Raw genomic sequence first — 25244 nt, 5'->3', positions numbered from 1 at the left:
ACCTTTCCATTTCCTGTTCCACCTACCACAGGTGGGAGCATAGTACACAGTAGAGTTCAATAAATCATTGCTTACTGTCTCTTTCAATGTTGCTGAATAAATAAATCCCTCAGTGATCAACAGGTAGAAGAGTGAGTGAGCTCCCTCTACCTTACAGAGAGAGTAAAGCATCTGTGCTCTGCCACCGTTGCCTGGAGACAAATGATCGTTATCAGAATGATTATCATTCTAAGACTGCTCGGAACCGTATGAATGAGTTCTTTCACCTCCTCGATGTATCCAGTCAGTGTTTGTCTTCACAGAATTAGCTCTGTTTTACCTGAATCCAGATTTGAACCAACACTGCCTCTTTTCTACACCAAGGGGCTTAGTGAACAAAGCAATTTTTCCATATTATGCATACTTAGCACAATACATACACTAGTATTAGTCCGTTTGGGCTGCTGTGACACAATATCACAGACTGGGTGGCTTTATAAACAACAGAAATTTATTTCTCACAATTTTGGATGCTAGGAGTCTAAGATTAGGGTACCAGCCTGGTTGGGTAAAGGCCCTTTTCCAGGTCACAGACTTCTCATTGTATCCTCACATGGCGGAAGGAGCTAGGGAGCTCTAAGGGGTCTCTTTTATAAGAGCACTAATGCCATTCATGAGGACTCTACCCTCATGACCTAAGCACTTCCCAAAGGCCCCGTCTTTTAATGTCATCACACTGGGCATTAGTAGTTCAACATGTGAATTTGGAAGGAACACAAATATTCAGACCATATCAACTAGGGGTAGGCAGGAAGGGAGAATAGGAGATAAATGTGTATGTGTGTGTGTGTGTGTGTGTGTGTGTGTGTGTGTGTGTGTGTGTGCAAGAGAGCGAGAACGAGAGAAGAAAGGGACAGAGAGTGGGGAAGAGAACAAACGGATAAAGGGAGAGGGATTTGGAAGCAGACTAATAGAGTCAGAGATTGAGATGGAGACAGATTAGCTCCAGGTATAAGGTTAAATAAAGAGAAACTAACAAAACTTTAAAACTCTAGTGCTTTGCCTGTCACTTTTCCCTGGAAGATAATTTAGGATGAAAGAGAAATAATTCAAGGCGGCACGAGCTCAGCATTTACGTCATGGGAATCATGATTGCGATGGTCCTGGTTTGATCTGCCTCTTATTCTTGGTTCTGCCCCTGCCCGTACGTGCAACGCTAAGAACCTGAGAACTGCATCTGGAGAGAAGTCCAAAGCAGAGCACAGACTTGATGCTGAGGATAGTGATAATGATGTACACTGCTACCTCTCCCTCTAAAAGTCACAAAGTAGGGACTTCCCTGCTGGTCCAGCGATTAAGACTCCCGTGCTTCCAATGCAGGGGGTGCAGGTTCAATCCTTGGTTGGGGAAATAAGACCCCACATGCCCTGCGGCAAAATAATAATAATAATAAATGGAAGTCACAAAGTATTTCCACTTAATATATCTTTTGATCGTCATAACTATCCCAGAATTTAGGTCTTGTGGGCATTTGAATCCCTATTTTAGAGATGAGGAGTCTAAGAATGAGAAAAGGAAAATGCCGTTTCAAAAACTGGGCTTCCCTGGTGGCACAGTGGTTGAGAGTCCGCCTGCCAATGCAGGGGACACGGGTTCGTGCCCCGGTCCGGGAAGATCCCACATGCCGCGGAGCGGCTGGGCCTGTGAGCCATGGCCGCTGAGCCTGCACGTCCGCAGCCTGTGCTCCGCAATGGGAGAGGCCACAACTGTGAGAGGCCCGCGTACCGCAAAAAAAAAAAAAAAAAATGACTAGGAAGAAGTAACAGTGTAAAACCGATGACCTCTTAGGCCCTGCCTCCCATCTTTCACAGAGCCACCCATTTGTCTCTACTCAGCAATGTTACAGAGGAACATCCAGGGTGTTTGTTGTGTTTAGGATGACAGGAACCTCATCAATGCTCTCTTCAAAGCCTACTTAAGCTCTCTGTTCTTCATGCTGGAGATCAAGGGGTTCAGCATAGGGGTGATGAATGTGTAAACCACGGACACTACTGGCCCCTCTCTGGAGAGTAGCTGGAGCTGGGGCACAGGTGGCTAAGGCTCGCACCTCCATACTGAAGCAGAACCATAGTCAGGCGGGAGGAGAAGGTTGAGAAGGCCGTGTGCCTCCCCTCCACAGAGCGGGTCTTCAGGATGCAGCCACGATGAAGACATAGGACAGGGTGACAAGCGGGAAGGGGATGGTGAGGACAGAGACACCAACCACAAACAGAGTGGCCTCGTGGACCCGGGTATCTGCACAGGCCAGTCTCATCACAGGAAGGACATCACAATAGAACACACTGACTTCTTTGCTCCTGCAGAAGGGGAGTTGGAAGATGAGCACAGTCAGCTGCATGGCCAAGATGAACCCCAACACCAGACAGCCCAGGGCCAGTCGGGCACAAAATCACCAGCTCATCACCAGGGTGTAACACAAAGGGTGGCAGATGGCCACGGACCTGTCATAGGCCATGACGGCCAGCAGAATGCAGTCAGCGCTGCCCAGGAATATGAAGAAGAATGTCTGGGCACCGCAGCCAGGCACGGAGATGAGGGTTTTCTCCATGGACAGGATGCTTGTCAGAGTCAGAGGGGCAACGGTGGAAGAGTAGCAGATCTCCAGAGCTGCCACGTTGGCCAGGAAGAAGTACATGCGGGCGTGGAGAGAACGGTCAATCCAGATGATGAGAGAAATGGAGAGGTTGCCGCTGATGCTGACCAGGTACGTAATCAGGAAGGTCACGAAAATCAGCATCTGTACCTCGGCGAGCTTGGAGCAGGGGTGGAAGTGGAAGTGAATCATTCCAGTCTGGTTTGCATCCTCCATGTATTCAATGCATCGGGCCTGCTGATGGCACAGGCGCTGCCCCCTGAGGATAGATAAGTGTCAGGACACAGGGCTCCTGCCGGATGACCCATTCAGCTCCTGGCCTCTCCCTTCCTCCCTCAACTAAAACCATCTTTACCTCCAAATTCAGCAGCTTACTTCTACAACAGCTTTTTTGTTGTTGTAAGCACCCAGAAGTAGCTCCCCACTGAAATCTTTCTTTTTTTAATTGTGGTAAAATATACATTACGTAATATTTATCATCTTAACCATGGGTAAGTGTAGAATTCAGTGACATTAAATACATTCACAATGTTGTATAACCATCACCCCCATCTATACCCAAAACTTTTCTATCATCCCCAACAAAAACTCTACCCAATAAACTAAGGATCTCCTCCACGATATCCTCCTCCCAGCTCCTAGCAACCGCAATCCTACTTTGTCTCAGTGAATTTGCCTATTCTACGTACCTCATGTAAGTGCAATCATATAGTATTTGTCCTTGGGTGTCTGGTTTATTTCACTAAGCATAATGTTTTCAAGGTCCATCCATGTGGTAGCTTATATCAAAATTATGTTCCTTTTTGGGCTTCCCTGGTGGCGCAGTGGTTGAGAGTCTGCCTGCCGATGCAGGGGACACGGGTTCGTGCCCCGGTCCGGGAAGATCCCACATGCCGCGGAGCGGCTGGGCCCGTGAGCCATGGCCGCTGAGCCTGTGCTCTGCAACAGGAGAGGCCACAACAGTGAGAGGCCCGCGTACCATGTTCCTTTTCATGCCTGAATAATATCCCATCATATGTGTGTATGCCACATTTTGCTATCCATTCATCTGTTCATGGACGCTTGGATTGTTTCCACCTTTTGGCTATTGTGAATAATGCTGCTGTGAAAATCGGTGTATGAATATCTGTTCAAGTCAGCAATGAAATGTTGACTTGTTAACCCACAGTATACTATTCCTAGACCACAAATCTCTATGCCCTCAATCCCTTGTCTGGTTGTCATTGACCAAGAGTATGACCTTGAACAACTTGCTGAAGCTTTCTGCTTCAATTTCTTCATCTGTGAAGACGATATAGGACACAGCAGATAGGATTGCTATGAGGAGTACATGTGTCTGGCCCCTAGGAAACTCCCCATAAATGTTAGCAATCATCATTAATACTATTCTTCTTCCACCTTTTCAAGACCACCTTTCATGCCTCCAGCTCCCCCAAATAAGCTTCCTTTGGGCTTTCCTCCGTGCCCCATCCAACCAAGATCTATGGTCCATCTCTTTCATCAGTCTTTTACCAATACTGTCACTGTCTTTGATTCCCTTTGATCTTCTGCCAACCCTGTTACCTTCTGTAATATCCAGCATCTTCGTTCCAGGCTGAACATGACTAAAGAAGATCACAAAATTCTGCTGACTGGTGCCACGGTAGGGATAGAGAGGTATTATCAACCCCAGTGCTGTCCCCAAGGCTCTCAGTCAGCTGCTCCTTCGGGTCCCAAGACCGGGGCAAATTTCCCTGGTCTCTTTAAGACCTCTCTTCTGCTACCTCCTCTCTCATCAACAGTAATGACCGAGCCTCCAACTTCACTGGAAAAAAGAACAGAAGCTACCTGGAGGCAACTCATCAACATGCTCACCAGCTCTAGACCCACAACATTCTCCCTCCATATACCCAATAGCAAATCCCCATATGCCTCTCTAGAAGTGTCCCCTCTCCTCTGCAAAGCTAGTGGTCTCAGTCCCTCCTGCTTCCTCTGTGATCTTGCTTCACAATCATTCAGTCTGTCTCCAGTATCTGCCTCTGCTCCACCTCTACAGCAGCTTTACCTCTCATGGCAAAAAGCAACTTCCCTTCGTCTTCTATCATCCTCTAAAGGCTCCTTGTCTCCTTTGCTTTCAACCATTTCCTATTCTTTCTTTAGCACAGTCTGGTTCCGGTCTTACACCCAGAGACCACTCTAATGAAGGTCACCAATGACTTCCAAATTGCTGAATCCAGTGGCTATGTTTTGACTTGATCTCTGTTGCACTGGAAGCTCCCTTTTCCTTGAAATTCCTTACCCAAGGACTCTGTGTTGCTATTCTACCCAAACCTTTTTTTCCCACCTCTCTGGACACTATGTTTCCATCACTTTTGGAGACTGCTCTTCCTCTTAGTGATATGCAAAGGGAAGGTTTTGTTGGTTAATCTAGGTCTACCCCCCAAGATCCACTCTCCACCCTGCTCTGCTGCCTGGGAGGCTGGCCACTAAGGACTGAATCATCTGAGCTCACTCACCCTGTGGTTTCTGGTTGGATGTGGCCAATGAAGGTACTTGAAAGAAAATAAAGAGTAGCACAAAGTTATGAAGGGTATTTATCCCTCTCCCCATACACACGCCACTACCCCCTTCTCCCTCTACCATGACGGTTCTATGACCGTCTCTTGTTGCGTGGCCCATCTTCCATGGCTCCAGTTTTTGCTGGGCTCCAGTAACAGTGTTCTCTCACCTTGTCACTTCAGGCCCAAGGATACAAACAGTTTCCTACCATTGCTAGCCCTGAGTGCCTCACCGTCCCTTATAGCGTAACAAGGAAAAATAAATCTAAGTCTATCTTGGATCTTTTTCTTTTCATTTAACCTTTGTTTTCTATTGTTTTTGCTACAAGTCAATCACTAAAGTGTTGCCTATATGCTTAAAGTATACATAATGGCCCATCTCTGGGAGCCCTGCCTCCCATGCCTGAGCTTAAGCTAAAATACCTTTGTTTAGCTCACAGGAAACATCCTGACCAGGCCCACCCAGGAATGACTGCAGGAAAGAAGAAATTAACCCCTTCTTGGGAACCTGGCTGGAACCAGGAAATATTTGCAACAATTTATTGCCTTTTTTACTTTATCTCCTCATCTTCCCCTCTTTGTTCTATAGAAGAAACTAGCATCCAAACCCCAGCAAGATGGTTCTTTGGGACATGAGTCCACCATCTTCTCAGTCTGCTGGCTTTCTGAATAAAGTCACTGTTCCTTGCCCCAACAACTCGTCTCTCGACTTATTGTCCTGTCTTGCGGTGAACAGTCCGAGCTTGGACTTGGTAACAGTAAGTGCCCTTAATTCTGCCCTCACTTCTATAAATGGTCCCAAAATTAAATGCCAAGCCCTGTCCGTATGACTAGCATAGAGAACATTTTAACAGATGATTGTTGAATGCATAAAGGAAAAGAATCTTATATTTTAATTTATTTTAGAATCTCTTTATCCAGTTTTCTTTCTGCTGCCCATGATCGGTAGGAAAGAATTTCAGGGCAAGTTTACATGGTATCCAAAACAACATACCCTGACTACACACATACCCCGACACATCATATCTGCTGTAGAAACAAAACTGACACTTGGCCTTGCATCCAATGATTACGTGTCAATACTTCACATGCCACAGTAAGTGGGGTGGCGGGGGGGACACTTTGCACCCTGAGTTAAACCAAAACTAACAGGATCACCTGACTGGTTTTGTTCCCCCCACCAAAGAATGTATTTTTGCTTACTTTTGCTGTGCTGATGTCTGAAGATATAGTACAACCTTTATGAGTATGATAATCATGTAAGGACATTGTTGTTTTCCACCACAAACAGAATAACGCAACCTTAGTATTCTTGCTGAGTTGCAATTTTTTCTTTTGAATATTTGTTGTGTTTTTTTATTCTGGCAGGCCGGTACTTTTAAAGTCTGGCTCCCTGCATGTTTTGCAAGTTTTTCTTTCCTTTTATAAGTGCTTCTGCCTCTGTACTGTCATCTGCTGGGCACAGCCTTGTGTGGGGTAAGAGGGTTGGAAGATGGGTGGAATCATAGTGGGAAATTTTTCACTTGGAAGTTTCTAAGGCTCTTGTTCCTTGAGAATTTTAATTCCTTTTCTAGGAGCAGCACTGGAGCACACACCTGCCTGCCTCTCTTCCTACTTTGGGTAAAGACCACCAACACACCCTCTATCCCAAACAATCTTCGTGAATTAGACATGAAGGGACAAGTCGGGCACAAGAAAGAGAACTATTATCTATAACCAGGGATCTCACCACTCCTTTAATGATGTGTTTGCCTCTGTGATCACTTGTGTATCTCTGTCCCCTCCATGAATCTCAACTCCATGAGGGCAGGAACTGATTGGATTCTGTTCTTCACTAATACCCAGGACCTAGCACAATACTAGGTACCATGTAACTCTGTATTGACATGAACACTGGAGAGCTACTGAGGTTCTATCAATGTCAACGACTGCTACCCAGTACTTCTGAAGTAGAAGTAATAATCTTCAGTTTAGTACTCTGATGCTAAAAGAGCATATCCCCTCTAGAAAGAAAATCAGAGATTTTCAAGAAATTATATGTGTTGAATCACTACCCTCACATTGAAGGATCTGTCCCGAGGTAATAGTCTGGAATATGGAGCCAAATACATAAAGATACGTGCAGTGTGCTGTGATAATAATCTTTATAAGGAAACAAAACAAATACTTAACAAGAGGTGACATTCTAGTCACTTGAGGTGTATTAATATGATGAACTGTCGTATCGACATTAAAATTGTTATAATTATAAGGTTTAATACAGTGAGAAAGTGCTTACAATATAATGTTAAATGAAGAAAATGAAAAGGCAACATTGCATGCGGAACATGACAACAATTCTGCTACCAGTCTAAAAGGAAACAATAAACTCTCAATGGTGTTTTAGAGAAAAATGAGAGATGACTATTTTCTTCATGCTTTTCTCCATTTGTCAAACTTTTTGTGAAGAATATGTGTTTATTTTTAACATTACAAATGTTATTGCTTTTTTAAATTCCCATTTGAAAGGCAAGGACACTGAAGTACATAACATACCCCTAGTTATACAACCAGGAATTGTCAGAACGAGGATTAATACCTAAATATAGCCACAAAATCTGCACACTTGCCAATGATGTTGCCCAAGATGGTTCTAAATCTAGTTATTTATTTATGTGTTTGTTCATTTCCAGACATACCACAACCTTGACTTGGGCTGAGTTTGTTGTTAAGTAGTTAACCTTCCTTCCTTCCTTCCTACCTTCCTTTCTTCCTTTCTTCTTCCTTCCCTTTCTTTTCCATCCCATCCCTTTTCTTTCTTCCTACTTGCCTTTCCCTCTCTCTTTTTTTTCTTTACCCTCATCTCTTTTTAAAGTTAACCTTTCAGATTTAGCTCATCATTCTAGCCCATTGAGATCTTATGGAGAATGACAATTCTTTACTCCAACAAATAATCCATTTCTCCCCATTGTCATCTACAAATTTAATGAACATGCTTCCCAAAGCTATAACTGTGCATTAGACCATAGCTCAAGGAAGCCACATCCCTCAAGCATACTGCCCTTAATATCCCTCAAAATTTTCTTAAAAATATCAGTCAGTTTTCAAATCAGTTTAAAAATACAAGGCTCTCTGTGTGGAATATCTCTGGAACACTTAAAAACTACAGTGAATTCCACTGCAACAAACAATCACATTGTTTATACAATGGATGTTCAACATACCTGGGATAAAGACTCACCTGACTTCTCCATGCATTCCCCACACCCTCACCCAGACACATACATTTCTCTCTTAATGAACACATATAAGTCATGCTACTTCTCTGTGAGAGCTACATAATTCGTTTCCCTTTTTGCCTTAGCTGCTAGGAAGCCCAAAACTAAGTTTTATATTCAATCGCTTAGCATTTCTCAGCCCCAATATCTTCATTTCTATTTAACTTTTGTCTTTTTTTTTTTTTTTTTTTTTTTTTTTTGCGGTACGCATGCCTCTCACTGTTGTGGCCTCTCCCATTGCAGAGCACAGGCTCCGGACGCGCAGGCTCAGCGGCCATGGCTCATGGGCCCAGCCGCTCCGCGGCATGTGGGATCTTCCCAGACCGGGGCATGAACCCGTGTCCCCTGCATCGGCAGGTGGACTCTCAACCACTGCGCCACCAGGGAAGCCCAATTTAACTTTTGTCTTTTATACTGCCTTTTATAAGTTGATCTTGATCTCATTGTAGCTAGGGTTTTACTGTAAGGCATTCTATTTTTAGGAGCATTCAAAGAATAATAAATATATTATACAAATAAAAAATTATTCTTGCCTTTTTTGTCTTCATCCAAGGCACTGATGAGTCAGTGAGAAATCTCTCCCCTCTTCACTCCCAAGTTTACTCCTCCTCTGGGGTCTTCTCAATGGGATAAAAATAAAAATACTGTGAGCTTTGATTGTGGTTAAATGTTCTCTTCCACCATCTGCTTTGTCCTGCCTTTGCTATTGCACAATTCCTTGCTATGTGAATCAGGAAACGCCAGACCTCTTCTTACCCAGGAACTATAAACCCTCAGTAACACTGCATCCTCTTTGATGAGTCTCTTTTGTGGCACCAGCACTGCCTCCAAAGACATGGCATTCTTCACACAGACAGCCCTTCCTTTTCCGTAAAGATCTTTGCATACTCATCTACCTTCTCCCCTCACTGAGTGTAATTAATAGGACTGTTCGTGCATTCACTTATTTGACAAGAATTTATCTAGCAGCTACTATCAACTAGGCATTGGATGTGTAACTTGAAAACTGAGCAGATTACACTATGTTTTCTGGGTGTCCCAACAAAGCATGTAGTCCTCTTTGAACAACTCTCTCATACCCATCTCAGACAACCTAGGAGATGGGACATATTTCTGTCTCTCTAGGGAGAGACAGAGTTTCCTTCTCTCACCCTCAGCAGTGGAGTGTCTTTTGAAGACTTGTTTGTTGTTAGTATATTTGACATCAACAGTGTCACCTCATTAGCTCCAGGAGGTTTAACTAACATTCTAATTCATTTGTATCTCTACACGGGGAAGCCCCTCACAGGATCAGGAAAGCCCAAGGTCAGTAGGGTTCATTGGTTCATTCCCCAGGGTCTAGACCACAAAACAACTCAATCAGCCTGGTCTTCCCTTACCCTCCTTACCTTCTGCCTAGAGAGGCTGGCAGCCACATCCTTCCCTGAGGCTGAGTGAAGCCCAAGGTGGAATCCTCTTCTTAATACCTTGGGAACCGTTAAGACTGAATCTCTGAGAAACTACCCAGAGAACTGAGGAAAGCGCACATCTACATACCGTTAATCCCTCCCTGCTGCTACATCTCAAGGGAAGAACGTGGGACTTTGGGATTTGCAGAGTCAGAATTCTGGGTTCTTTCTCAACTCTCACCCCTTCTCATCTCATTTCTGGAGAATTCCCTGCCTACTTTGGTTCAACCAAGCTCCAAGAGGCTATCTTAGCTTTTAAGTTGACCATACCCTGTAGGTCAATATTTGAACACAAACAGGAATTGTTTAGGGACATGATATTCTAAACTGATCTAATTGCTGCTAGACTTAGCTATATTTCAATTATTGCCTAAATTTTTACTCTCCAAGTTTGAGGTAGTTTAGAAAGACATACAGTTTGTTTGTTTTTTAAATTTATTTATTTTATTTATTCATTTTTGGCTGCATTGGGTCTTTGTTGCTGCACGCGGGCTTTCTCTAGTTGCGGTGAGCGGGGGCTACTCTTCGTGTGGTGTGTGATCTTCTCATTGCAGTGGCCTCTCTTGTCGCAGAGCGTGGGCTCTAGGCGTGCGGGCTTCAGTAGTTGTGGCACGCAAGCTCAGTAGTTGTGGTGCACGGGATTAGTTGCTCCGTGGCATGTGGGATCTTCCCGAACCAGGGCTCGAACCCGCGTCCCCTGCATTGATCGGCAGGCGGATTCTTAACCACTGCACCACCAAGGAAGTCCAAGACATACAGCTTTAATTTATTCAATTAGAGGTTAATTTTGTGTACCTAGACAAATTCTACAGATCCTTCAAAACTCAGCCAAGTGTCACCTGTTATGTGAAGCCTTATTCTGATACACACACCTTCCCCCACACTCCTCCAAAAACGAAGAATTACTCCCTGCTCCATGCTCCATGGTGGCTTTGTGCCCACCCCAATTATAGCATTTATCACTCTGCACTGTGTTTATACACTCATTTTTCAACCTCTACTAGGATAGGTCCTCAATGGGAGCGACTAGTTCAACTCAGTTCAATTGCATCTCATCGCTTAGTATGGAGCTAAGCACCTAATGGATGTCTAGTATTCATTGATTGCAGAATGTTATAGCACTGGGCATTCCTTTACTTATTCACCAATATCATCCAAGACCCTATCACACTCCCTATAAATTATGTGTTTTTTTTGTTTTTTGTTTTTTGTTTTGCGGTACGCGGGCCTCTCACTGTTGTGGCCTCTCCCGTTGCAGAGCACAGGCTCCGGACGCGCAGGCTCAGCGGCCATGGCTCACGGGCCCAGCCGCTCCGCGGCATGTGGGATCTTCCCGGACCGGGGCACGAACCCGTGACCCCTGCATGAGCAGGCGGACTCTCAACCACTGTGCCACCAGGGAAGCCCAAATTATGTGTTTTATACCAGCGGCCGCTAGTGATTTTGGTCAAGGCCATTATAAAATGTAGAAACAAAATTTTTTCAAAGTTTGGCCATTCAAGAACAACCTTCATGATTTATGTTTTATCTAACTTATTAGTATAATTTACTTAATGTTTTTCTTCACTTAAATTCAGCTCACTCACTTTTTAAAAAAAAATTTTGGCTGCATTGGGTCTTCCTTGCGGTGAGCAGGCTTATCACTGCAGTGGCTTCTCTTGTTGCAGAGCATGGGCTCTAGGCACGCGGGCTTCAGTAGTTGTGGCGCATGGGCTCAGTAGTTGTGGCTCATGGGCTCTAGAGCACAGGCTCACTGGTTGTGGCACACGGGCTTAGTTGCTTTGCAGCATGTGGGATCTTCCCAGACCAGGGCTCGAACCCATATCCCCTGCGTTGGCAGGCAGATTCCTAACCGCTGCGACACCAGGGAAGTCCCTCACTCACTTTTTTCTTTAATGTAACAACATCATCGTACTGGCTATATTTTTTATCCCTCACTTTTAAACAAATACAAAAAAATGTTTAAATGCTCATGTATGTATCACCGAAAACTTTCATCTCAAGGACAAGTAGCTCTGAAAACTCTGGAAATATTGTTGAAATGAAGGCCTACAGGTGTATGTGTGTGAGAGAGAGAGAGAAATTGAGAGAGAGAGAGGAGACAGAGAGAAGAGAGAGAGAGAAAGAGAGAGAACTTGGTAGGAGTTTGTCAAAGCAATCTTGAAAGAAAAATGCAAAACAATTCCAGAAGAAACAACCACCAGCCACTTGAAAGTCTAGTTGTGTGTGTACTGAGCTGGGACATATTTTAGCAAGTATCAGTGGTCCACTCAGAGGAGACCAAACAAAGCCACTCTGTTGCTCTGGAGCAGAGGCTGCAAGCTGCTGACCCGCACGCTGCACAGGCGGTGGATGGCTTTCCAGATGGTTTGCGTTCAGCAGTTTTGTTAACTGCTCAACACTTCAGAATGCTGCCATGCTGGAGCTGGAACTCACTTCATTTGGAGTCTAGACCCTTTCCACTGTAGCCAGAGCCACAGTCATCTCTGAGTGACACCAAAGGCCGTATCTGGCAGTCTACTTTTTTTTTTTTTTTTTTTTTTTGCGGTACGCGGGCCTCTCACCGCTGCGGCCCCTCCCGTTGCGGAGCACAGGCTCCGGACGCGCAGGCCCAGCGGCCATGGCCCACGGGCCCAGCCGCTCCGCGGCATGTGGGATCCTCCCGGACCGGGGCACGAACCCGGGTCCCCTGCGTCGGCAGGTGGACTCTCAACCACTGCGCCACCAGGGAAGCCCCCGGCAGTCTACTTTTTAATTCCAGCCACACAAAAAATTTTTAACCTTTCTTCTTTAAGTTCTCCATTTTTCCCTCCCAGTTCCATTTCTCCCTCTCTCCATTTCTTTTGCCTTTCTTTCTCTTCTTTTTTTCCTAGTCCCCTGTGATTTTCTATTTGCTGAATTTAATGTGCCTATACCTTACAGGTGCTAAGTAATTATTCATTTTTAAAAGGCTGTAGGGAGAAAAATCTACTGACCCTGAAACCATGCCCCATAGGGTTAACAGAAATTGGTGACTCACAGAAATTCTTGAACTTGTCTTAAAGCTTGCTAAAAACCCCTCTGCCTGGTACCTGCCTTCACTGAGCAAGTTCACCTGAATTATTTTGCTGCAAATTGCATACCCTCCAAGCTTCACATACCCTAAACAGTAAGATGTTTGCCCTAGGTACTTGGAGTCAGCTGTGTGTAGTTCTACTTCTAGCTAGCTGAGACTGGTTGGGACCACTGACCCTAAAACTGGGCCTGTGCAGGTGTCTAATGACCTTCTAACATCACAAGGCCAAAAACTCCACCCTCAGATCATGCTTAACACCACCATTTTGAACACACATCCCATGAAGAAGCATGTATCTCAGATATGCCTGCGCGGAACACCAATTACCTCACCTTTTCTCTACATCAAATCACCTTTCCCCATGTCTAAGACCACCTTGGTTCTTTTTTTTTTTTTTTTATTGGCTGTGTTGGGTCTTCATTGCTGCACGCGGGCTTTCTCTAGTTGCGGCGAGCGAGGGCTACTCTTCGATGTGGTGAGCGGGCTTCTCATTGCCGTGGCTTCTCTTGTTGTGGAGCACGGGCTCTAGGTGCTTGGGCTTCAGTGGCTGTGGCACGCAGGCTCAGTAGTTGTGGCTAGCGGGCTCTAGAGTGCAGGCTCAGTAGTTGTGGCACACGGGCTTAGCTGCTCCACGGCATGTGGGATCTTCCCGGATCAGGGCTCGAACCCGTGTCCCCTGCATTGGCAGGCAGATTCCTAACTACTGCACTACCAGGGAAGTCTACCTTGGTTCTTTATCTCATAAATATCTCAGGCCTCTGGCCTTCAGGGAGATGGAGCTGAGACTGGTTTTTCTGTCTCATCTCCTTTCTTGGCTGTCTTGTGACTAAACCTTTTCTTTGCTGCAAATCTTGGCGTCTCAGTGTTTTGACTTGCTGCATGCCAAGCAAACAACCTGGTTCGGTAACAACTCCTTAGTGACACTAGCTTTTAGTCATCTTCTGATCCTTCTTCTAGAATCAGACTCCACGGAGTTTAGAAGAGAAAATGACTGTACCCAGTCATTTTCAGTGAGGCCACGAAGCTGTTTCTTTGACCAATGCATCAATTTCTCCCAGGATGCTCTCTCCATGTTCCCCACTGGTTCACTGAGTCTTTCCAGCTGTTACCGAACCAAAACTTGGGTCCGCTCGCCCAGTAAAGCCAATCTACTGATAACTCAGATATGCAGTAAAGCCAATCTACCGACACCAGGTTGTGGTGAAGGAAAGTGCAACGCTTATTGTAAGGCGCCATACAAGGAGTCCAGGACAGCTACTGCTCGAAAAGCCAAACTCCCCGATTGGTTTCAGCAAAGCCATTTTAAAGGCAAGGTGAGGGAGGGGAGTCCCAGGGTATGTGATCAGCTCGTGCACAGTTCTCTGATTGGTTGATGGTGAGGTAACAAGGCAGTGTCACAGGGGTTAAACATGATCAGTCCACGAAGACATGAGGCTACGTGCTCATGGTCATCAAGTAGTTAATTTCTTCCATTTGGTGGTGGTTTTAGCGTCTGTAAAAAACTCAGGAGATGTGCATCAGATACTATGATCCAGGTACTTCAGAAAGGGGCTAAAGCAGAGGATATGGGGGAGAGGCCTGCCCTGGGAAGGCCCCCTGGGGTCCTGCTCAGGTACACAGCTGACCCCAACATTCAAACTGGTTCTTCCAAATGCAATTGAAAACCACAGTGGACACAGTTGACAGGCATGTGCAGTGTCTCTGTGGGCTGAAGGGGGCCAGTGAACCTTGCTGTTTCTCAGTGAGGCCTTGACCTTTATCCTGACCCACATCTCACCTCTCCAGGAAGAGGAAGCAGAGACAGGCTCCAGCAAATGCTGTGTGGCCCCAAAGATCTTTTTTTTTTTCTAAGAGGAAAGATCAATAGTGGCGAGGTCTGAATGTCACTACAAAAAACTCGTTTCTTCTATTTGTTCTTGAAGTTTTAGTTCCCAGGTCAAACTTATCTGGATAACAATCAAATCTTAAAATATATCTGAAAGGATTTGTGTTTGGTAATGCGAAGAGGGTGTGGGTCTAACTGGCTGCATTTTCAGTTTGCTCACCTGTTTTACTTCCTCACAGCCTGGTTTCTGTTACAACAGACTCATTTCATCAAGACCCTGCTTGGGTAAAACAGTGTTTGCGAAAGCACTTCCTGAAAGACATGCTTACCAATCAGGTTCTAATAGTTCTAGGTTTATTCCCTAAACTAAAATCAAGTTGGAACATCAGAGAGCTGTAGTCTTCTGTTGACTGTGATCATTCCTTCCAGAACTGCGTTAAGTGACTTGAACATCAGTGTCACTCCATCAGTTTACATTGAGAATTAGCCCTAGAAAATTCATTTCAAATTTACTATATGTTATACTGATTAAGGTCACAGGCTCTGGAATGAAACTGTGCCAGCACTTACTGCCTGTGTGATCTTGGGAAGATGACTTAACCTCTCAGAACTTCAGCTCTTTATGTGTAAAATGGGGATAATAATGGTACCTATCTCCTAAGACTTTGTGGGATTCAAGTAAGTTAATGTGTACCAAGCACCTAAAACAATATCTGGCTCATACGTCAGGGCTCAATAAATGATAGCTAGTGTTATTATTATAATTGTTGGTATGTTGTTAAATGTGCTGTATTCTCTTTTGAAAAGCGGTAAGAAAAGATTCTTTTACATCTGAGATTTAACCCCAAAAAAGTGTTAAATTTCTCCCTATGTCTAGAAATCATATGACCTTTGAAGCTCTCAAATTTAATTGTATTTTATTTTTTACTTTGGCTACTAGGGAGCTCAGATACCTGTAGGTGACCACTATTATAAACTGCAGAGAAGCACATGGTTTACATTTCTTTTTTGTTTGTTTGTTTGTTTTTGTTTTTATTTTTTGCTGTGTTGGGTCTTTGTTGCTGTGTGCAGGCTTTCTCTAGTTGCGGCGAGCAGGGGCTACTCTTCGTTGCAGTGCGTGGACTTTTCACTGTCGTGGCTTCTAGGCGCGCAGGCTTCAGTAGTTGTGGCGCATGGGCTTAGCTGCTCCGCAGCATGCGGGATCCTCCCAGGCCAGGGCTTGAACCCGTGTCCCCTGCATTGGCAGGCGGACTCCCAACCACTGCACCATCAGAGAAGCCCATGGTTTACATTTCTGCATAGAAATCTTACTACTATATTCTTCCTGAATTTTGCCTTCACCCTGATCTACTTGACTATGTGGGCGTTTTGTGTTTTGTCTTGTTTTTGTTTTTTTTATTTTTGGCTGTGCTGGGTGTTTGTAGCTGCACGTGGGCTTTCTCTAGTTGAGACAAGCAGGAGCTACTCTCCGTTGCGGTGCACGGGCTTCTCATTGAGGTGGCTTCTCTTGTTGCAGAGCACGAGCTCTTGGCGCTCCGGCTTCAGTAGCTGCAGCATGTCGGCTCAGTTGTTGTGGCGCACTGGCTTAGTTGCTCCACCACATGTGGGATCTTCCCGGACCAGGGATCAAACCCGTGTCCCCTGCATTGGCAGGCAGATTTTTAACCACTGGACCACGAGGGAAGTCCTGACAATGTGTTTTTAACTTTTGTATTCAATGTATTTCTAAGCCACTTCACATCTTTTGTATAAGGATATTGGGAATAGAATAAATTAAAAATAATTAGAGAAATAACTTAATTTCAACAAATACCATTGTTATCAATAAAATATTTATTGACTCTCCACACTAGCACTATTCAAAGTTCTGCATGCTCCTGTACTTTTTTTTTGCAGTACGTAGGGCTCTCACTGTTGTGGCCTCTCCCGTTGCAGAGCACAGGCTCCGGACGCGCAGGCTCAGCAGCCATGGCTCACGGGCCCAGCCACTCCGCGGCACGTGGGATCTTCCCGGACCGGGGCACGAACCCGTGTCCCCTGCATCGGCAGGCGGACTCTCAACCACTGCGCCACCAGGGAAGCCCACTCCTGTACTTCTTAATGTTGCTGCCTGGCCAAGGGTCCCAAGAATTCTTGTCATCAGGTTTTCATACTCTTTTTCCCCTTTCTTGTGTGTAGCACAATCAGATATGGAATAGGGTGGCTTTTATCATCTATTGCATTTGCAACATCAAGAAAAGAATGGGGTTCTTTTCCTTTTCTCTTTGAGGATGGCATCTCGTAAGTATCTTTCCCTGCTCTCAGTCCTCCTTCTGGTCCACTCCACCAATTTCCACGACAGCTCTGCTCATTGGCTATTGTTGTTTTGGGATTCTCCTGTAAGGATCACAGGAGCCAGTCTCCTGCCATGAGAAGCAGATGACTCTACTGAGATAGGCTGGGACCTGGGACCCTTTACCAGAGTGCTCGCCCCTGGACAAACATCTCCTTGAGCAACAGAATACAAAGAAACTATAAGGAACTAAAAATAACTGCAAGCATGCACAGCTGGGGCAATTATGAACAATAGGATACAAAAAGGCCACAAACCAACTGCCACTTCTGAGGTGCTGGGAGCAAAAGCAGGGTATTGTGCGTGCTCCATGGGCACGGCACTGCCAAGTGGGTGGGCAGACCCCCTAAGCTACACCTCCTGCCCAACCCACGGACCTGCCCCCACTTGTTACTGCATTTAAGGACCCAAGCAGCTCCTTTCTGGAGCAAACAAGGGCACCTGTTACTTATTTTCTTTCCCTCACACTGCAGCACAAGCCCCAATAAAGACTTGCCTGAAATTCTCGTCTGGCCTCTTATCAATTTCTATTGATTAAAGAGTACAAGGGGGGCTTCCCTGGTGGTGCGGTGGTTGAGAATCTGCCTGCCAACACAGGGGACGTGGGTTCGAGCTCTGGTCTGGGAAGATCCCACATGCTGTGGAGCAACTAGTCCCGTGAGCCACAACTACTGAGCCTGTGCGTCTGGAGCCTGTGCTCTGCAACAGGAGAGGCCACGATAGTGAGAGGCCCGCGCACCGCGATGAAGAGTGGCCCCCGCTTGCCACAACTAGAGAAAGCCCTCACACAGAAATGAAAACCCAACACAGCCAAAAAAAAAAAAACAAAAATAAATAAATGGGGGGTTTAAAAAAAAAAAGAGTACAAGGGCCTGGGTCAGTAACACTACTGTTACAAAGAAGAACAAACCTGACTCCATATTGAATCTATTCCTTTAGCTCTAAACTTTGTGCTCTGTTGCCTGTGCTTAGTCATGCTGGCTCTGCACCTTTGTAAGAGAATGTTACCTATAGCCTGAAATGTGCATGATGGCCCATTCTCAAAACATCTGCTTTATCAACTGCTGTCATCATCTTATCCTTCCATTCAATCATTCTCTCCTTCACGGACATTCCTGTGCTAGTCCTTATTCTAAGCTCTATGGTGAGAGAGGAGGCTGGTTTTGTAGGCGATCTAAGGTTTCATGATTGGAATCTAATACAAAGTGGATGAATCAGTACTGATTAGCATTTCACAGGCAAGACAGCCATGGGACAGTCATCTCTCCACTCCCTCCTTTTTCCTTTTGAGATTCCTGTCCTTCAGATCATGTCCCTACTTCTGATTTGAGGAATGTTTTTTCTAGGAAGGAATATTTCTGGCTCCCTGATCAAGTACGTTCTTGCCATAGTCTCCTCACTTATGCTATAATCAGCTATAAGCTGATTCCTTATGCTATAGACCAAGGGGTTCAGCACTGGTGAGAAAAGGTTGTAGACAACAGACACTGCCTGCCCCTCTTCTGGGGAGCAGCTGGAGCTGGGACACAGGTAGATAAGGGTACAACACACATACTGCAGGAGAACCACCATGAGGTGGGAGGAACTAGTGGAGAAGGCCCGGCGCCTTCCCTGGGCTGAATCCATCCTCACGATGGTGGCCACAATGCAGCCATAGGAGAGGCAGATAAGGAGCAAGGGAATGGCCACAGCGGCCACACTGATGGCATAGAGAGCTGCCTCATGCCTGTGGGTGTCTGCACAGGCCAGGCGCATAACGGCAGGCGTGTCACAGAAGAAGTGATAGATTTCATTGTGGCCACAGACTGAAAGGTGGCAGATCAGAATGGTCAAAGGCAGCACCAACAGGAATCACAGACCTAAAGAACCTAAAGTCATCTGCCCACAGAGCTGCCAACTCACGATGAGGTTGTAACGCAATGGATGACAGACTTCCACGTACCTGCCATAGGCCATGACAGCAAGAAAGACACAGTCAGATTCCCCGAGAAGGATGGAGAAGAACCTCTGGGCTCCACAGCCAGGGAGAGAGATAAGCATCCGCCCCATGGAAAGGACGCCAGCCAGAGTCAAGGGAGCAATGTTGGTGGAGTTGCCAGTCTCCAGCATGGCCAGTGCAAAGAGGAAGAAGTACACTGGGGTATGGAGGGAGTGTTCTCACCAGACTGTGAGCCCAGTGGTGACATTTCCAATGAGGCTTCCTGGGTACAACAGCAAGAAGGCCATGAATATGAGGGCCACCACTGCCTGGTCTGTTGAAGTGGAAGTGGAAATGGAAATGGACCGCTCCTGTCTGGTCGTGCTCTTCCATTAGCCCTGGTACCAGGAAGGACATCATGGGCAAAGTGATCCCTCCTGTGTCCTCGAGCTTGCTTGTGTTAGAAACACAGTTTGCAGTCCTTGATTCCTTACTTTCATTGCTTCTTTTAGAGTTCAGTTAAGGTGATCTTGCCTCCTGCACTGCTTAATCTACTAGCTGTGTGACGTTGGAGAAGTTATGGACATCAGCGTTCTCCTTTTAAACATGGGAAGGGTGTGACACACACCTCGGAGAGGTGGTGTCTGAGAGTGCCATGCCCCATGCCAGCCATGCAATAGAACGGTTCTCAACAGGGTTTCCTTCCAATTGCATTTTTTCCTTGATCTCCGTTCTTTTTTTTTTTTTAAAGCAAACCTTCCTGAACATTCTCATGCCTCTTCATTACTATGATTGTCCAATCACCCCCCAGGACACCGTAAAAGTACATATTTGTACAAAGAGCATATGATTCTCATATCAACCCTAAAAGGCTGGCAACACAGGTCTTTCCTTTACCTGTTTTACAAAGGTGGAAACCAGAAGCCCAGATAAGTTAAACAGCTCACACTGCTATCCTCCCCATTCCCAAACTCGCAATTTTGGTATCGTATTTTTTGTTTTTGTTTTTTTTCTTAAACTTTGAACAATCCAATTTTGTTCTGTTTTGTTTTACCAAATACTAACCCTACTCTTGTTTTACCTTCTTTCTCATATCTGCCTTCATTTGCATTATTACGGTGTCCACCCTAAATAAGGCTTTCATCCCCTCATGTCTAGCTCACTGCCCACCAACCCAACTTATCATACTTTTAGATTAACCTCTCTTAAACACTTTTAAAATCATATTACTCTACTCTGACCCTAAACTTAAAAAGCAAAGGAACCTCAAATTTATTAGTCAATTATACCTCGATAAAACTGAAGAAAAAATAATAAAGGAATCTCTTATTCTTGTGATATCACATACAATTATCACAAAATAATTTTATAAGTGAAACTAGCATAACTTACCTGGGGTATAACTTCAGGAAATCCCTCAATGACCAAAATCCACTGTCCCATCTCACCCACCACACCTTTGTTCTAAATCGCTCAGTCCTTATGCACGACTCTTAAACTTTCTTTTAATTTCCTGCAAGGTAGACTTGCACATATGCAAACATACTTTCTTGTGTTTATGGATTACCTTTTCAATGATATTCAAACAGCCGAAGGTAGCAGCCTACAGAAGGGTCTTTGCATTGATCTTTTCAGGGGGATTCTCAGAGAGCCTGGGCCATGCCAAAAACACTTTCCTGCTAAAATAGAGGGGCAGGGCCAAAAACATATGCAAATTAGAACGTTCAACCACCATTGTTTTTTTGGTGTAACAAGTGAACCAAGTTTTACCATTGTGTTTTCTTTTGGCTTAGTTGTTAACGATGATCCCCAGCGCTGGCAACGTTGTGGACAAATGAGCATTACCAAGCTCGCTGGTGGAGAGGTGAGAGGTTCAACACTTTAGGAAAATAATAATATTTTTAAATGCTCATGTTTTGTCAAAATATTGACAGTTTTCCAAGGTGAGTAATGCATACCTAAGTATTCATAGTACTATCCTCTTAATTTGTGTAGATTTGAAATTTGCCAAATAAAAAATTAGCATTTGAGTTTAGTTATCATACTTCGGGAGTCTAAAATTAGAAATTAATCTGAAATTAGAATGACAATGGCAACAACAAAAACCTTTATATACAAGGTAAAAATCATAGCATAATTTTAATAGGGAATAATGAAGACAACTTAATACGGAATGCTAGATTCAGTTGATGAAATACTATGCAATGGTTTAAAGTTATATTTCTAAAGACAATGTAATAACCTGAAGATATCTGTGATATAATACTAAACAGAAAATGAGATTTTGAAAATGAGGATCACCTCACTGTAGAAAGAATGCACTCTGAGTAATGAGCCTGAAAAGTGTTTTTCCTGTTCTATATTTTCTAATATTCTTTAATAAACATCAATGCTCTTATCATTTAAATTAATTGCAAACTTATAACATGACAAAAGGAGAAACAAGCAGTGTCGTCCTCAAACTGTGGAGTACAATCTTTTGCAAATTTTTAAAGCAAAGTAAACAATTTATACAGAAATTAAGAAAAAAGTTTGTCTAACCACAACTGGTCACTGTATTTTCAATAAGAAAAGTGTCATTCCATGAATGCACATTTCATCCTTCATTCAGGTAACTTATCATCAATCACCCCTGGAATGGAACTGAAGGAAGTTTATTTTTCTAGCCAGGCTGCTTTCCCGGAATGCCTGCTGCAGAACAATCCCTGTGCATCAGCTGTTCTATGGAAACATCTGAACCAAAGCCATCATGGCCAGAAGCACCAAGCACTTCAAAGGAAAGTGCTGATTTGGAAGCTTGAAACTGGCTCTTTCACACTTGGTACATGGTCAACACATTCCTTTCGCTCTACCCTGTTCACTCTTGAGTTATTTGTGCGTATGCCTGTCTCCCTGGCTGCACAATACACTATTAGCCTCTTTGACGGCAGCTTCTATATTTCGTTTGCCTTAACACACATGCTCACACATAATTTGCATATAGTAAATGCAACTCAATTTTTTAAAATAATGAAGCCAACTTGACAAAGCCTAGTATCCTGAGTCACAGCAGGGAAAACTGTAAAACAAAATAAAACTAAAATGCCAGCTAACGGGTATTGAGTGCCCCTTAACGTCCACTGCATTGCAAATAATAATGACTGACATTTATTGGGTGTCAGGGACTATTCCAAGCACTTTATGCCAATTAACTCATTTGCACCTCAAAATAAACTTATGAGGTAGGAGCCATTATGGTCCTTATTTTACAGATGAGAAAAACCAAAGCACAGACTCCAACCCTGGCCAAATACTGCAGACTGTACACACTTAACCACTACTCCGTGTTGGCTTGCCATGAACATGTCCTCATAGTTGTCTCCTTTGCAGGTTTCAGCTTTGTATATACGGACTTGGGGAAGAATAATGATTTGCTATATTCTGTCTAGAGGAGACAGTACATCATCTCCTAGTTGGGAATCTTTAAAAAAAATTAGACACTTAATATTCCTACTGCTGGGAATTAATTCTAAAACCCCAAGTTTTGAAAATTACTATCTGCCTAACTCTATCTTTTAAACAAACAAAAAACAAAGAGTAGTAGTAATAATAATGATACATGTATAGGGCTTCCCTGGTGGCGCAGTGGTTGAGAGTCCGCCTGCCGATGCAGGGGACACGGGTTCGTGCCCCGGTCTGGGAGGATCCCACATGCCGCGGAGCGGCTGGGCCCGTGAGCCATGGCCGCTGAACCTGCGCGTCCGGAGCCTGTGCTCCGCAATGGGAGAGGCCACAACAGTGAGAGGCCCGTGTACCGCAAAAAAAAAAAAAAAAAAAAATACATGTATAGATGTATCCCAAGAAAATGTATGACATATGCTAGGGCTTTTGAAATATTAAAATTACCTTGAAAACTCCATTAATAACCTTGAAGGCCCTTTGAGATATGGATATCCAACATATGGTCACCCACTACATGACCTCTAAAATCCCTTCTAGTTCTATAATTTCATGAAAAACCTTTAAAAAAAAATTTTTTTTTAATAAAAAAAGAAGCTCTCGATGGTTCCCATTTCTCCAAGGGACACTGAAAGAAAACCACCTCTTCAGGTGCTTTACATGAAATTGAATGAAGCATTAGTTTCATCAATGTCAAGTAAAATTTTTTTTTGGCTGCGTTGGGTCTTCATTGTTGTGGCGAGCAGGGGCTACTCTCTGTTGTGGTGCACAGGCTTCTCATTGCAACGGCTTCTCTTGTTGCAGAGCACGGGCTCTAGGGCACGCGGGCTTCAGTAGTTGTGGCTCACGGGATTAGTTGCTCCGCAGCATATGGGATCTTCCCCAAGCAGGGATCAAACCTGTGTCCCTGCATTGGCAGGCAGATTTTTAACCACTGCACCACCAAGAAAGTCCCAAATGTCAAGTAAATTGAGAGACCACCGTCAGGATTTGAATGGTTCAATACAGAACACCCAAGGAGATGGTGGGTGAAAAGTTCCGGCTTTGATATGTTAAATGTGGGATACTTACTAGGATCCAAATAGTGATGTCAGCTAGACAGTGGATATACTAGTCTGGAGTTCAGGGACAAAGTTAGGCCGCAAATAACATATCTGAGAGTTATCAGCCTGTTTTTGTATTTAAAGACAAACAACTGAACTGGATTACCTACCAAAAAAATGTAAATAGAAAAGAGGGCCTGGGGCCAAGATCCAGCCTGAGTGGGAGTTAGGGCAAGTATAGAAGCCAGCAAAGTAGACTAAGAAGGAATATCAGAGATATGAGAGTAAAGTCAAGAGGAATCAATTTCCCAGAAGCAAAGAGAAAAGGGGATATTGCAGAATATGGAAAAGAACAAAAAAACAATGAATAATGCCGCATGTGGAAATTTTCTTTTTTGAATGTTATTTCAAGGTAAATCAAGTGAAAATAGTAATTTTTCTTTTCCTCAACTGACCTCATCACTGAGTTCATCAACAAGTGACTAAAGAATAATCCTTAGGGAAGCTGTACCAAATGGAATAACGGAATATAGGAACACTGAATTTAATCTTGTTGTTTCATGCTTCCCAAGCAGACCTTCCCGAGTCATCTCAGGGGACCAAGAGTGTCACTTTAGCCAGCTTAGTTATTATGAATGTCATTATTTGATGATTATTTCAAATCCAAATATCAAGGAAACTTCAAAGGTAAGTTCCAGGCTACAGAGATATAAGTATAGCCGGATGTTACCTTATACAAAGAAGCAGCAGGATAGACCATACTCTCGGTCCCAGAATTGATCAGATAAGGAATCAGATCTAGTTTGAGAAGAGCTTTAACACAGTGCCCTGAATCAGTGAGATACGTGAATCTAGAAGTGGTAAGCATGCCAGCCCGCAGATCTTCTGAGGACAGACCACTGGGGTCCTCAGCATTTAGCAAGGGACCCATGTAAGTCTGCAATGGCTTGCAGTCCACATGAGTACATTAAAAGGTAAGAATCTCCTTCCAGACTCCAGATTTTAGAAGATTAGGAAAATCCCTAGCGTGTAACCAGGACAAGGCTTGCTGTGGGCATTGGCCAAGGAACAGAAGCTAAGTATGGAGTGGAGCTTTTCCCAGAAAGAGTCAAAGTTCAGTTTTGACTCAGAACCAGTGTCCTATACTAGACAGTTTAAGGAGAATTCAAGAAAGCATACTGTGAAATCCATGTTCTTCAAAATGATTGATGGCAAGAAGGAGTCTCTGTCCAAAATAGTCAAGGGATCATGCTCTAGATCAGACTGAGTCCGAAACTAACTGGCCTTGAAATATAATGTCAGTACTTTCAAGGTTTCTCCAGTTTAAAAATATATCTGTCATCCTAAATGTCAATAGAAGCTGAAGAATTAGAGAATATCTACTTCTGTTATAAAAGGAATGGCTAGAAGCTTTCTTCTCATTAAGAATCCCCCATATGCTCCGGTACATACAAAATTAAATTTGATTTTCTCCTGTTAAAAAAAAAAAAATCCCCCGTATGCATTAAAAAATAATTCTAATTACATGCAACTTTTCAAAAACCATTTTTGGAAAAGAGAGATACGCCTGCACTTTCCTAACACGTTGTCCTTTTACAACAGCCCTTAGCTGAATTTGACTTGTATTCTTTTTATTACTTTATCTCTCATTCAGTTTTGGCCTCTTTGTGTATTGACACCCCCTCTCGTTCTCTACACTTTTCCCTCTTCTCCTAGAAACTAGAGCTATGCCTTACATAGAGGACGGTCTTAATAAATT

The 25244-nt window shown here is 44.1% G+C and overlaps 2 pseudogenes across 2 annotated transcripts; both read right to left on the bottom strand.

Annotated features, from left to right (window-relative positions):
* Positions 1–1911: 1911 nt before the first annotated feature.
* LOC309825798 (olfactory receptor 10V1-like) lies at positions 1912–2902 on the bottom strand (annotated as a pseudogene). The gene has a single exon. The product of its transcript is annotated as an olfactory receptor 10V1-like (transcript).
* Positions 2903–18388: 15486 nt separating this feature from the next.
* On the bottom strand, positions 18389–19424 carry LOC309826151 (olfactory receptor 10V1-like; annotated as a pseudogene). The gene has a single exon. The product of its transcript is annotated as an olfactory receptor 10V1-like (transcript).
* Positions 19425–25244: the final 5820 nt, after the last annotated feature.

The sequence above is a fragment of the Grampus griseus genome (assembly GCF_964374135.1).
Source record: "Grampus griseus genome assembly, chromosome: 8".
NCBI classification, from domain to species: Eukaryota; Metazoa; Chordata; class Mammalia; order Artiodactyla; family Delphinidae; genus Grampus; species Grampus griseus.
This window is presented reverse-complemented; position numbering and strand designations above follow the sequence as displayed.